Source organism: Rattus norvegicus, chromosome 1 (genome assembly GCF_036323735.1).
Source record: "Rattus norvegicus strain BN/NHsdMcwi chromosome 1, GRCr8, whole genome shotgun sequence".
In the NCBI taxonomy this organism is placed as follows: Eukaryota; Metazoa; Chordata; class Mammalia; order Rodentia; family Muridae; genus Rattus; species Rattus norvegicus.
The window spans coordinates 47,251,761-47,265,542 of record NC_086019.1 but is presented as its reverse complement, the minus strand read 5'-3'; the positions used below and the strand labels follow the sequence as shown (position 1 = coordinate 47,265,542).

General features: G+C 42.9%; 1 pseudogene; it reads right to left on the bottom strand.

The window, feature by feature from the left end:
• Positions 1-3,625: 3,625 nt before the first annotated feature.
• Mrpl46-ps1 (mitochondrial ribosomal protein L46, pseudogene 1) lies at positions 3,626-13,449 on the bottom strand (annotated as a pseudogene).
• Positions 13,450-13,782: the final 333 nt, after the last annotated feature.

Genomic DNA, 13,782 nt, shown 5'->3' with positions numbered 1-13,782 from the left:
CCAGACAGCAAATACATATATAAATAGAATAGATTTATTTTATTGTTTATAATTTTTAAAAAACTTGTTAGATCCTTAAAAGCAAACGGCCTTATTATTGACATAGAGGTGTAGACTCTAACAAAGCATACATGGGTCTTATAGACACACACTGCTACTACACTCTCCCTGCGAAGGGATGTGATATTATCTGAAGGGCGACTGATTAATTAACTAAAGATACGTTGCAAACCGACCTGAGTGACTTTCAGTCTAGACATTTTGCTTTTATTTCTAGAAATTCAACTTGGGTCCTTTCTTTGACCCACCCCATTTATATTTCCTGTTACGTCCTTGAGCATATTTTATAATTTGTAAACAGGATAGCAGTCAGCCGAGCATCCAAGGCCAGGCTTGGCAGACCCCAGCTTTCCCTCAGTGGAGCTTCCTTCTGCTGGGTGCTCAGCTCCCCTGTTTTAGCTGCCTTAGCGTATGTCATCTGCAGTCTGTACCTGCGTCATTCAGCGATGGCCCCGGGCTTCATGTGCTTTGGCTTGATGTCTGGTGGCATCAGGCCAGGGTGGCCGATAGGACCTTGCTCATTTGCCTTCTCTTAGAGAATGAGGCGTAATGCTGATTCTTGCTCAGTGTCTGAATCCTTAATAGATTCTGCCCTTTGGTTGGGTTGTTTCTACCACGTGGGGAAATTTGGTCCCATTCTGGACCACATCAGCTGCCACCTCTTTGCCTGGTGTTTCACCTCCTATTATTATACATTAATTTTAACTTCCGCTTTTCAGGCCGTGACTTCTGGTTCCTAAACACCTTGCATGGAGTGACTGTTCGACTGGTTCTTTTGTTTCAGGACTTAGCATAATATTAGGCACATACACATTCTTTTTAGAGTAGTGATTCAAGTTTGATAGCCTGGTGACCTGTCTCATTGAGTCTTTGGAACATGGTAGATTGCAAAAATCATAGGCGTGGGGGTTAATAGCAGAAAGGGGCCGCATAGCTTTTCCTTACTGCAATACTGGCTGACGTCTTCAGATGTGAGGGTTCTAGGAACTTGAATTCAACTCTGGCTTTGAAGTTTTTCATAAGGCTTCAGATGTCTTCTGCTGGTGCGCATGCACACGCACTCACACACACACACACACACACACACACACACACACACACACACACAAAACACACGTTCACGCTTAAACTAAAGATTCACCCATGAGTTAGAAACAGTGATGTATTTATTCAGTGGCCATGCAAATGCCTGCCGAGCATTGTATACTAGTGTCACTCCAAGTATCTCGCTATAGCAACTATTTTATCGCTACCACAGCACATGATGTAGGAACTTTCATAATCTCTACTTTACTGATGAGGAAATAGAAGCATAGAAAGATTAAATAAGTGGCATATAGAGATCCCATCCCAAGAATCTGCCTTCTGGATCCACATTCGTCATTGTTTAACACTACGCCTCCTGTGTGGCCTATGTCAATGCAATTGTGCCTGCTTATGAGGAAGCAAGTGGTAGTAAGGGACAGGCTGAAACAGATGGGGCCTAGGGTTAAAAGTACCCTGGGCCACTTTGCGCAGAGGGGAATAATACCAATCACTGTCTTGATTTATTCATTTAAACATACCCATGGTGCCTTTTCTGTGTTCCAGGCTTGGCTGGGAAGGACAAACAGACAGTGAGCCAAGCAAAGCACAAAACATTTGCCTGCTGCCAGGTGTCAGCAGTGACACACGGACAATAATGTTTATGAGAGTACAGCCGATCCAGGACCCACCAGCCACGGCAGCAGAGTAGGTGCCCTGACCTGGATGCTCTGGGATATAAGAAGGGCCAAAATGCACGGAAGCACAGCTGGGAGAGCTTGGGGTCATCAGCAGGCGAGCTGCATCCTTCCCCTCCCATATCCATTGAAGGTCACGGGCGCCTCTGGCACATGGTGATCTCCTGACCTTCTGCAGCTCTTTTCTAGGGCACTGAGGTTGTGTCTGGTCCTCTACAGACTAGAGCTGAACAGCAATAAGGGAACAGAAAAGTTGAGGAGGCCAATATCCCAGGTGGCCTTTTATGTTGAGCACAGGAATCAGGAAAAACAAGCTCTCATGGCAGCCAGCAGCCGAAACAGCCCTTCTCTCTTCCCGTTTTCTGTTTGTGTTGCATCCCCAGCAGTGGAGTGAAACAGTACTGGAGGAATTGGATCCCTCTTCTTGGGTGCTGTTGCAGCGAGATGGACTGCTCGGATGAAAGGACCTGTATTTCTTTACCATTCAGACCTTCCAAACTGGCTAGTCAGCCTGGCCTTTGTCCACTCCTCACCCCTAGGTGCTGCAGAGAACTCAGCAAAAGTGCTGAGCACAAACTTACGCCGAGTGCTTAATTATTAAATGCAGTGGTTACCTAGACTGACGGGAGAGGGGGTATCTTCTGTGTCATTGTGCAAAGTCATTTACACTGAGGTCTAATGTGTACGGGGGTGGGCCCCATCAGACATTTAAGAAAAATGTCTTTGTTTGAATTCTACTTTTCTCTTCAAAGCCTATTAGACTGCTTTTCAGCAGCCTCAGAGAAAAGTATTGTCAGATCACATATTTGCAATGGATTTCTCCTTTCCTTGCTGGATAAGGAAATTTGACTCTGCATATATACATGCGTTCTGGTACCCTGGGAGGCTCTGTGGGGTGTTGGGAGGACACTGGCATGAATTCCTTCCACAGAACACAAAGGGAGTCAAAGGAAACCCTCAGTGACCTCATTAAGTGTCCAGTCTGCAGTGGTTCCTGTGGTTCTGAACACTAGACACAATGTGGGATAAGGAGAAGCTGACCTCTGTTCCTTCACCTTTCAGATAACAAGGTCAAGTCTTGGCACAAATACACATTGCATGTGTTGTATAATCGTATATATTTGTTGGTAGGTGTTTGAAGTCACAAAATCAGGTTTATATGCATGTGTGACATATATATGCACATGCATGTGTGTGATGGAATATTTATATCATAAAAACAAATAAATAAAATGAGATGAAAAATATCTCCTCTTCCATAAGTCAACCTCTATTACATTTTGGAAACAGTCATTTCTGGACAATTGGTCATTATTTTTATATACATAAAAATGTATAGGTACATACTAAATTAAACACACAAACACATATACATGTATATAATATGTATGTATATACATTATACATTATATATTATATGCATATAACATATGTAGATATAATATACATATATTTATGCTTGCTAATTCCACACAATTTGGTATAGGCCTTATTTGTGGAGGGAGAGCCAGGAATGCTCGCTCACATAGAACCACTGGTTAGGAAACTGCTGTCTTTAGGAACAGGAGACAAATCTACCACCTATAAAATTTCATCTGAAGGAAAAGCAGAAGTCTCAACTGCCCTTTATGTCTACAGCAAACACCATGCAAAGAGTTTTGTGGATATAGGGCTTGGTAAGAAAGAGTATACAATTAAACATGTGAGTCCCCTCACTCAAAGCAACAGTGGTCAGAAGAGAGAGTCCTACAGCAAATGTGGGTCTTGGTTGAGTGCAGGTTGTTTGTGCGTTAAGCCCTGTGTGTACCTTGAAGCAGGGCTGTTTTTACTATGCAGATGGGAAGCTAAGCTGCATGCACTTCGATCCCAGGACTTCCCGAGGTGGCATTTACCTGTAGGACAGCACAGTCTGGCACAAACATCATGCCAGAACGGTCTCAGTTCCCCAAAGAAAAGAAAATATTTGACCCTGATATTGGTCATCTGGACAATGTGAATTTTATATGTCAGAGCTGTTCCAACTTCCAGCTACCAGATGTCTGTAAAAATTCATAGCAGGCTATTAAATTTAGCAGATCCTGTCTTAATTAGATTAGCTTTTGCACAGCACGAGAGCAGAGCATCTCTCTGATGGAGGGTTTCTAAAGATATCTGATGGGATTTCTTTATGGAAGATGGACTCTTTTATCCAGAGTCTGATGAATAGGGGGAAAAGATTTCCAACTGTATATTATGTATAGAAATGTGATCATGGTATATCAAAGGAGAAACACAGCCTTAATTTCATTAATGTTTCCTCTTTATTTGGCTTCAAAACAGGGAGAGGGAACAAAGACGGGGGTTGGGGGTGGGGGTGGGGGGCTTTTAAAATAGTCAGCCAGGGAAGCAGCAGAAGGGAGGTGGGAACCTCCAGGCAAATTCTTGTCTTCAAATCCTCCAATAAATCTACAGCCAGAGTGCTAAGTGTTCAGAAGCCTGCTGCTGTCTGACTCCTCTTTCTCTCCAGGCAGGAAACAACAGAGCGCAGTTAATCTTGGGCTGGCCATATCTGACCAAGCTCAGCATCTACTCTCTCTCTCTGTTTAAGGTCACTAAAACAACTCACGTGACTGAAGCCAACAGCCGGAAGCCCAGTTTACTTCACCTTCCTTAATCTGCTATAGGCAGAAGACCTAAGTCATTATGTTTTGAGGAAACATACAGGGTGCATGTAGGATAACAGGCCTGAGAGCCAAGCAACTGGTGCACGGGTCACTCTCGGGAGAAAACGGATGTGGGTGATTTTTCTTAACCTCAGACGCAGCAGAAAGGTCACGCTCATGCAGAGACCTTCTTCATTGACTGTGGGGTCGGTGGGGAGACTGTGAGAACAGAGACAACAGTGACAGGTGTTTGCTTCCACCTCACAACCACCCAGCTCATGGGCAGAAGGAGAATTTAGATTTTTCAGGCCCCAAAGCACAAGAATACAGACAAGAAATGCTGGTAGAAAGAATGGCCCATGGGTTGTCCCTGAGGCAGGCTGATCAGATTCATATCATACCCAGGCAGGTTACTAGGCAACTGATTAAATAAACGCGCTGGGCCTACAAGCAAGCTTGCAATTAATTAACTTAACCATTTTCATTTTGACTGTGTTTTTCCCCCCTTTCCACCTCAGCCCACGTCGAAATTCAGGAATGTGGGAGGCATCTGGGATCTTCTTGCAGTCAGGAGGCAGCGGCTGAGGCCCATTTTTCTCTTCCTGATTCCTGTTAGTTCTTCCCACACTCGGAATAGCAGAGCCCACCCAGCAGGTAAATAGCATTTTACATAAATAAGGAAACATACACGAAAGGCCTAAAACTGTGTGGGACATATGTCTATCTAGATTCTGAGGTGCTTCCTAATCATGCAGTTGCAGGGAAAAACAGGATGAAAAAAAATGACAGTGCAGAAAATCATTTTAATAGGTTGTCTCAACATCATGTGGCAGGTGCCAAGCAAGACCGAGGCACAAGTTGAATATAGGCCCCTCTGTGTTATAGAATGGTGAGGCTGCTTCCTTCCTGGACGAGGTGACCAGGGAAACAGTTGCTGAAAGCTCAGTGAATGAACCAGTATAAAACCCCCGTGGATCAGCATTCCTGGAGAGGGCCTGCTGCAAAGGAACAAAGAACCAGTGATCCTGCTAACTTTGCCACTAGTTTGGTCTGCCAGCCATTGATTTGCAGTAATCAGTAAATGGTATGGGCAGGGTCAGATATTCAAAGCCTTTTGTTTGTTTGTTTTGTTTGTTTTTTGTTTTTTTTGTTTTTTGTGTTTTGTTTTGTTTTTTTTCCCGGTCAACCTGGAATTCTGTTTGGGTGAGGGAAGGCTCTGCAGAATTGAGCAAGGAGAGAAAATGGACACGGCTTACTTCCCTCACATGGAGCATAGCACCTGATAGTAGGAGAGAAGAAGATGGTGAGAAAGAGAAAACACCGGGAGGGTAAATTGTTTAGGGGAGAAACAAGGAAGCAAAACAGAGTAGGAGGAAGGAGGGATAGCAGAGGTTTGATAGCCCCGTGGGATGTTAGGAACGGACAGTACCAAGGGGAAGGCTGATAGCCAGCATCTGAATTGTGTAGGTAAAGCAAAAGAACAGAAGAAAGATGGGGCCTGAGGAAGGAAATCTTTTACATTTGCTGAATTTGAGGGCTCCGTAGCACAGTTCCTTAGTAAATCCCTCAGAGGCAAGGATTAGGATGGGTCCCTTTGGCAACTTACATTCTAAACCAAGCTCCTGTATTGTGCCGGATTTCCAGGGAGGGTTGTCTCTGTGTCTTTTTAACTTAGCATGTGTTAAAGTATGAGATAATGACGTTTGTTAGTGTTTTCCTATAAGCATGCTGTATATCTTGTCCATATCCAGCCTCCCTCCCCACGTTTTCCTCTTTCCCTTTGGTCCTCATTGCCTTCCTTTAGAGCCTTTCTCCGCCTTTAAGAGTTTTCTTTCATTTCAGACTCCTTCTACAATGGAGCGTGCTTGGTCCATGCCTTATGCATCTCCGAGTCTGCCTTATTTTGCCTAATGGGTGCATTTTCTATCAAAGGGGGTGGTTTCCCTCCTCTTAAGGTTTTCATGATCGTGTACTCACACTACATTTTTCTTTATCTGTTCAGCATCAATGAACGACTAGGCTGACGTGTATAGTACTGTGGTTCATGGGTGTGCAGGCTTCTCTGTTGCATGCTGACCCTAATTCCATTAAGGTACATACCCAGGAGTCTGGGTCCCTTGAGCCTGCTACTCTCAGATTTTAGTAAGCTTCTGTGCTGATTCCTATAGAGGATTCACCAGCTTACATTCCTACCAGAAGTGTATGGATGTCTCTTTCCGCCTATATTCTTGTCAGCATTTGTTCTATGCCCCTCGGTGAGGGCCTTTCTGACTGGGGATAGAGGGAATCTCACCGTAGTCTGATTTACGGTCCCTTGATGGCTAATGATGCTTACCATTTCCTTCATATATTTAGTGACTATTTGTACTTCTTTTGAGAAGTATCTATTGAGTTTGTTTGAACATCCATTGATCTTGTAACTGCTACTCTGATATTTAAGTTTGTGTGTTCTTTTGGTACTCATCTTCTCTAAAATAGTTACTATAGTTTTTCCCCCTTTCTATAGGCTGATCCTCCCTTCGTCAGTCATTTCCTCTGCTCTGCAAAAGTCTTTAAAGTCCATGCAATCTGTTTGTGCCTAGAAGAGAAAGGTGGGACAAAGTCTCCCAGCTACGAAATGCAGTTGCTGTATTAAAAATAGAACAGGCCAGGATGACCTACAGATAGCAGATTGCTACAGATAGCAGCAATCATTCCGGATGATGTCTTGTGTCCTGTGTGCCAAATCCAATGCACTCACCAGCCTCTGCCATAGCATCACCCCTGAGCAAGAGAAGGGCTTCTCATATTTTGGACCACATGGGAAGCTCCTAGCTGTTGTGGGTGTTACCTAGGCTTGAGATCCTCTAGGCTTGGAATCCAAAGCTGCTTGCTTTTGTGAAAATGAGCTGATCTTGTTCTGTCTGGCTGTCTCTCTGTGTAGGTACCACCTCAGGAGTCTTTGAGTGAAATACAAGGGGTCTGTATAGTATACAGAATGGCTAGGGAAATTCTACTTCCCCAGGCTGTAAGAAGGTGCTTTTGTAATTAGTGTTAACCTATGACATAAATCGGAAACACTGTATGCCTAATCTTTCACTAAGAAATCTTTACATCAATAGTTATTTAAAAGATAGCTCAGGCCAAGTGCTTTGTAGTTGATGAAAGTTTAGGTCTCAGGTCTAGAGGTTGCAAGTCTAAGATCAAGGCCCAGGTCATGTGAAGACCCAGTGTCTCATGAGGGTTTGTGATCTGGCCCATGGATAGTAATTCTAGCTGGATCCTTACATAACAAAAGGGGCAAGGGATCATCATTCTTAAGGGTAGAAGCCCCATTTGTGAAGACTCCACCACCCTGATCTCATCAAACTGATAACCTCCTCACAGTTTTAGCAGCCAACGACATCACACTGATTCTAAAGTTTTCACAAAGGAACTGAGAGGGAAGCACACACTCAGGCTATGGCTGTGTGTGTTATCCATTAATTGCTGAGTTTACTGTTTGAATGCTTCTTGGATAGTATCCTTATCCAAAATAATCATTTGTTCACTGTAGTGAGAACTCTGGAATTTGTTTTCTTTTAAAAACACATGACAGCTATAACATGCTTCCATTTTAATCTCAGGTATAGGGAGACGGCGCTGCTTCAGATTGCACACAGCAGCTGACTGTGATTTGTTTCTTCCTCTGTCAGGGACGTGATTTTCGTTACAGCTGCAAATATTTTCTGCAATTTGTGGCATTTGAAATTCTGGGGACTTTTCAGAGGGCCTCGAGGGTGGGTTTGGTGATTGTTGGTTGTTTAGGGGGCTGGATGAAATTTGTTACGAGTCATGGTCAAAGAAAAAACAAGAATTAGATTCAAGGATCTCTATCTCTCCCCCACCAATATCCTTTCTTTCTTTTCTAGTGATAGAGGGTAAAACCTGGGGATAAAGACTGGGAAAATGAAGACCCCCCCAAAGTAGCAAAGACCAACTTCAAGTGGCACCCAAATGTGGAGCTCAATAAAGAAACAATGGGTAATTGGATTTCAAACTTCATAGAGGAAATGGCAGAGGACAAAGGAATGGATATTTTCTTTTCTCAAGAGACCAGAATGTGTTTATTGCGACTGCTATCACTGAGCTATCTTCCCATTTGCTCCCACGAGGGATTTTCTGTTTTTCCTTTTTCTTCTTTGTATATCCTATTTCAAAAAATGTTGGAAAAAATGTTGGAAAAGTTGATAAGTTGGAAATGAAGGGGCCTGAGAAACAAACACACAAAACAAAAATGGCTAAAATGGAAAAACAAAAGGGGTCGCTCTACTCTCTCATTTTTGAAAGGGTTAGATTTGGATGTACAACTGGAGAGGTCATAGATGGAGACAGACAGAAGGTCTCAGGAAGCAAGGAGCACTAGAGAAGAGAAAACCAAAAGGCTCAATCCTGGTGACTGTGGGCATTCTCCACAGGAGGAAAGAGGGAAAGAAACTGTACCAGAGGGTAGTCAGGTCAGAGAAAAGCTGAAAAAGCATGAGGACAATCTAATGAAACAGTCCCATTCAAAAGAAACAGTTAATCTAGAACCAACTGCACTGCCAGAGGTAGAGGAGGGGCAGCCTGGGGTTATGAGATCACCATCTGCTTTCCCAGTAGTCATGCAGCAGATGCTTGCTAATAGTGTAGAACAAGGTTATGACGAGATAAGAGGGTGTCCTATAGAATTGATAGATACAAGGCATTTTAAAGAAGCTATGATTTCATATGAGATGCATTTTCCTTATGTGAAACAAATTTTAAATAACTTGGCTACTCAAAATAGAATTAATCCCCAAGACTGGAAGGGATTGGTAACAGCTATACAGCCAGTCCATAGTTGTAATGGTTAACATGGTGGAGGGAAGAGACCTCAAATATTGAACAGCAAAATAGAGTGAGGGGGATGAACACAGTTAAAGACCAGTTGCTAGGCAATACTCTGATATACAAGAACAGATTCAGTTTTATGACATTACTATAGTCCAATGTTGTCTAGTGGCTTTAAGAGCTTGGAACAAAGTTGAGGAGCCTGGGACAAAGTCTACCACATTTATAAAGGTTGTACAAGGCTCTGGAGAAGCCTTTACTATTTATTGTTTTTAACGAAGATTAGTCTCAACTGTGAACAAACCTTATTAGACCCTAACTCAAGGCAGGTCTTGATAGAGACCTTGCATTTGAAAATGTGAATATTGAATGTAAAAAAATTACTAAACCATTAAATGTTCAAGCAGTGCCTATGGATGAGTGGCTAAGGTGTAACACCATGCTAATATAATAGGTCAAGCCATACCTAGAAGTCTCTGATATCAAAATGCCTGATGCCTCAATTGCAAGAAATACGGTCATTTCTAAAGAGACTGTGACCAAGCCACTAATGGTCTCAGATCTCAAATTTTAATTGTGCAAATCATGATAATTTTTAACAAAATTGTGAGCAAGGAATCTCCAAAGAAAATGTTCTTTTTTTTTCCTAAATATAAACCAAAAAAAGAGGCCTAGGCTTCCAAGAGTGTGCAGACAATGTGGCAAGGGTTCCCATTGGACCAATGAATGTAGGTCCAAAAGAGATATTAAAGATAATTTCTTAGCCTCAGGAAATGGTCTTGTGGGCCTAGATCACGGCCTTATAGCAAAAAGCATGAGCCATTTTTGCCAAGAAGTGATTTGCAGACTGGCAAACCTCTACTAGGTATTGGAGATTTAATGCAAGCTACTGCAGGCAGCAGGGCTCTAGACTTCATTACAGGTAAAATTCATCCTCCCTTCCTCATTCCCTCCATCCCTCCAACCTTCCCTCTTTCTGCTCCCCCCATCTGTCTGTCTGTCCTCTCTCCCTCTTTTATTTCCCCCCACCTTTTCTCCTCTCATCGTTTGCTTCTCTCTGGCACAAATGCTGCTAAAATTTGCTGAGAAGCAGCCTTGGTGTACACATGACACTGTTCACTTATAAAAGCTATTTATGTCTAAGACCCACGTTCAACCCTCTTTACCCTGGCCATTTAAAAACCACACTAACCTGCTTCCCATTTCTCTGGTGGCAGAATCTGTGCTCTTTAAAACTTCTTTTCCTTCTTCAAGGAACTGGAAGAAGAGGTGACTATTGAAGTTTGAGGAGAGATGCTCCAAAAGGGTGACTAGAGGGGAAACAAAGCACGGAAGAACTTGTTAGTCATTTTTGAATATAATATTCAAAGTGTCCTTGCTTGTTTTTTTAAACAATTTGGATGTTTCCTTTTCTTCCATAGCATTATTTTTAAATGTTGTTTTATCTTTTCAAAATCCATTTGTGTATTGAATGTGTGTTCTCTCCTTCCACTACATGAGCCCTAGTGCTCAAATTCAGATCAGCAGGCATTAAGGCAAGTGCCTTATCTAGAATGCATTCAGATCTCTCCCATGTGCTTTATTTCCACTTCTCCTCCTCCTCCCTCTCCTCCTCCTGCTCCTCCTCTTCTTCCTCTTTTTCTTCTTCCCCTCCTTCCTTCTCCTCCTCCTTTTCTCCCACCCTTCCCGTAGGCCCTCTGTGTTATGGTGTTTATTTAATTTCTATCCCACCTTGATCATTGAGGTCCCAGATAAAGACACAAACCTTTATGTTCATGAGAAGCCTCTAAAGCACCAGAGCTAGGTAGAATCTACCCTCTGTGGTACTATGTCTACTTCCCTGCCAAAACCCCCAAGATATGACTTGCCATGTTCTGCCTGGGCTGTTCTTACTCCAACTGGCCAGCCCTCATGGCCAGTTCTCACAATCCCTTACCCCATTGGCATCTTCTCTCTCCATCCTCTTTCTTTTTCTCTCCTATTTTCCTGCCTCAGGCTCCAACTGAAAGTCCACCAACCTCTCTTCTGCCCAGCTACAGGGTATAGGCATCTTTAGTCATTTTATTCAGCAATACTTCTAAATTAAGGAGCAAGGTCATATGGTATCACTGGATATATGTGAGGATCTCCTCTTCCCTGCGGCAACCAAACTTTGGGGGTCAGAATTTAGCATTATAATATGTAGCAAATTTCCAAACCTCAACACTTCAGGTTTTTATAACCCAACCAGATAAACATTCTTGATGCTATAACAGACATTCTTGTGTGAACTAATTGCCCCTTCCTCTATCCATCCATGAACTTTGGTTACTAGCCATTAATCTGTTTTTCTTGTTGTTTATATAGTTTTCTTGTTTCTGTAATACTGTTTAAGTTACACTATGAAACCCCTGAAAAACCCCTACCGAGAATTTTTTTTCTAGATGTTCATCTGGTTGCATGTAATGTTTCTAGCTAAGTAGTATTCTATGGTGTAGATCGTGATAGCTTAACTGTTCATACAATGAAGAATCATGTGCAGGTAACATTTGGGGCTATTGTGGATGGCTAGGACCCCTGCCACATATTGTTAGGATTTGCAACTATATGGGAGTGAAACGTTACCACCCCCCACCTCAAGGTTCAAGTGTTTAACTATGTGGTTTCCATCCTGTGGCACTATTTTAGGAAATTATAGACTTTTAGAATGTACTGCTCTGATGGAGGAAGTGGATTATGGGGAGAAGGGTTTGATTTTATTCTTTGTCTATTCTTCCTTTCATGTCCCTACTTTCTGACCAGCTCAGATGTGAGCCACAACCACCCCAATCAAGAGCTTAGACTCTTTGAGGGAAAATAACTTTCCTTTCTAAAAGAAAAGTTTAACCAGGAATTTTATCACAACCCCAAGAACGTGATTAATGAGGAATACAAGATGACTGTGTACATGGACAAGACTTTCTCTGGGACAAAATACAGCCCAGTGAAAATGCAGCTGTGGCTTATGCTCAGCATCTATGTCTCTGAAATGTGGCTTAGCTGTTCATTTTGTGTGAGATATACATCATTTGCCATATCCTAATTTTGTCATTGCTATTAAAAGTATTTTAATTACTTTTTTCCCAACACAATGACAGACATGTTTAATTCTCAGAATTGAGTTTGCTCCTTGACAGTTACTGTAAATGGCCCATCAACATTGTTCCTGAGGTCCTACATGTGACTTGTGTGAGCTACATTCACAGGCACCTGAGTCCATCAGAAGTCACCCAGCTCTTTCTTACTGTCCCACACATGACAGCCCCTTTACCCAGTCTCCACAGTCTCCAGTGAGCAGCAGGGCGAAGAAGAAGAAGAAGAAGAAGAAGAAGAAGAAGAAGAAGAAGAAGAAGAAGAAGAAGAAGAAGAAGAAGAAGAAGAAGAAGAAGAAGAAGAAGAAGAAGGAGAAGAAGAAGAAGAAGAAGAGGAGGAGGAGGAGGAGGAGGAGGAGGAGGAGGAGGAAGAGGAGGAGGAGGAGGAGGAGGAGGAGGAGGAGACTTTGAGTCCAAGGTCACTCTCTGAATTGCATGGGGAGCTTGCACTTGTAGTGGCCTCAGGGGGCATTCCCTAGGACCTTGACTTTCATGTTGTTTTCTGAGAGTGTGGCCAACATTCACTCAGCTGTCCCTCAGAGGGTCTCCCCAGGCTACCACTCAACCTGAGGACACATCCAAAAATATTTGTCTCCAAGTTTCTCTCTGACTAAGAGGACAAGGTTTCTGTCTAGCTTACAATGCAATGAGATTCCGTCATTATTTTCATTGACTTCCGCTTCTCGAGCTCCAGGTCTGAACTCTATAGGAATGGCTGTTCTGCATATCTTCTAAATCTTGTGCGAGCATAATGCCCTGACATTGTTCCTCATCATGAAGGTCAGCTTTCTTCTTTGCCAGTTGCCGAGCTTCATCTACAGCATGAAGCACATGGTCTGAATACAGGCTTCTCTCTGTCTTTACCTGCTGTAATAGACCCACCATCTCTTCCAGCAATGGAGTGAGTGGCTTGGTGATCAGCGATGGCCTCTGCAGATACAAGGTGCCCAACAAGTGCCAAGGAGACCAGCTGCTTGAAGGCACAGCCTCAAGGGACAGACCAGGAGAACTACCTGCCCAGAGCCTGTCAAGCTGCTGCCAGCCTCTAGCCACCCCTAAAAGAGTACGCCCTATGGGCGCTGCCATCTTTCTGCCTTCCCCTTAATTACTTTCTAAATTTAAGTAGATTCATTTTCTCCTTCTTCTGGCTCTCTTAAGATCTTTTGTTTTGATAGTCTTTTGGACATATTTTCTTTTCTGTCTGAAATTTAAAAAAAGATTTTTAAAATTTATTTTATTTCGATGCATGTGGGCTTGTTTAAGTGTAAGATCAACATGTGTGTTCAGGAGCACATAGTACCTTGAAGAAGGCATATTTGGATCTTCTGGAAATAGAGTTAAAGACAGATGTGAGTCACACTGTGGGTGCTGGGAACCAAACCTGGGTCCTCTGCAAAGTCAGCAAATAATCTTAATGAC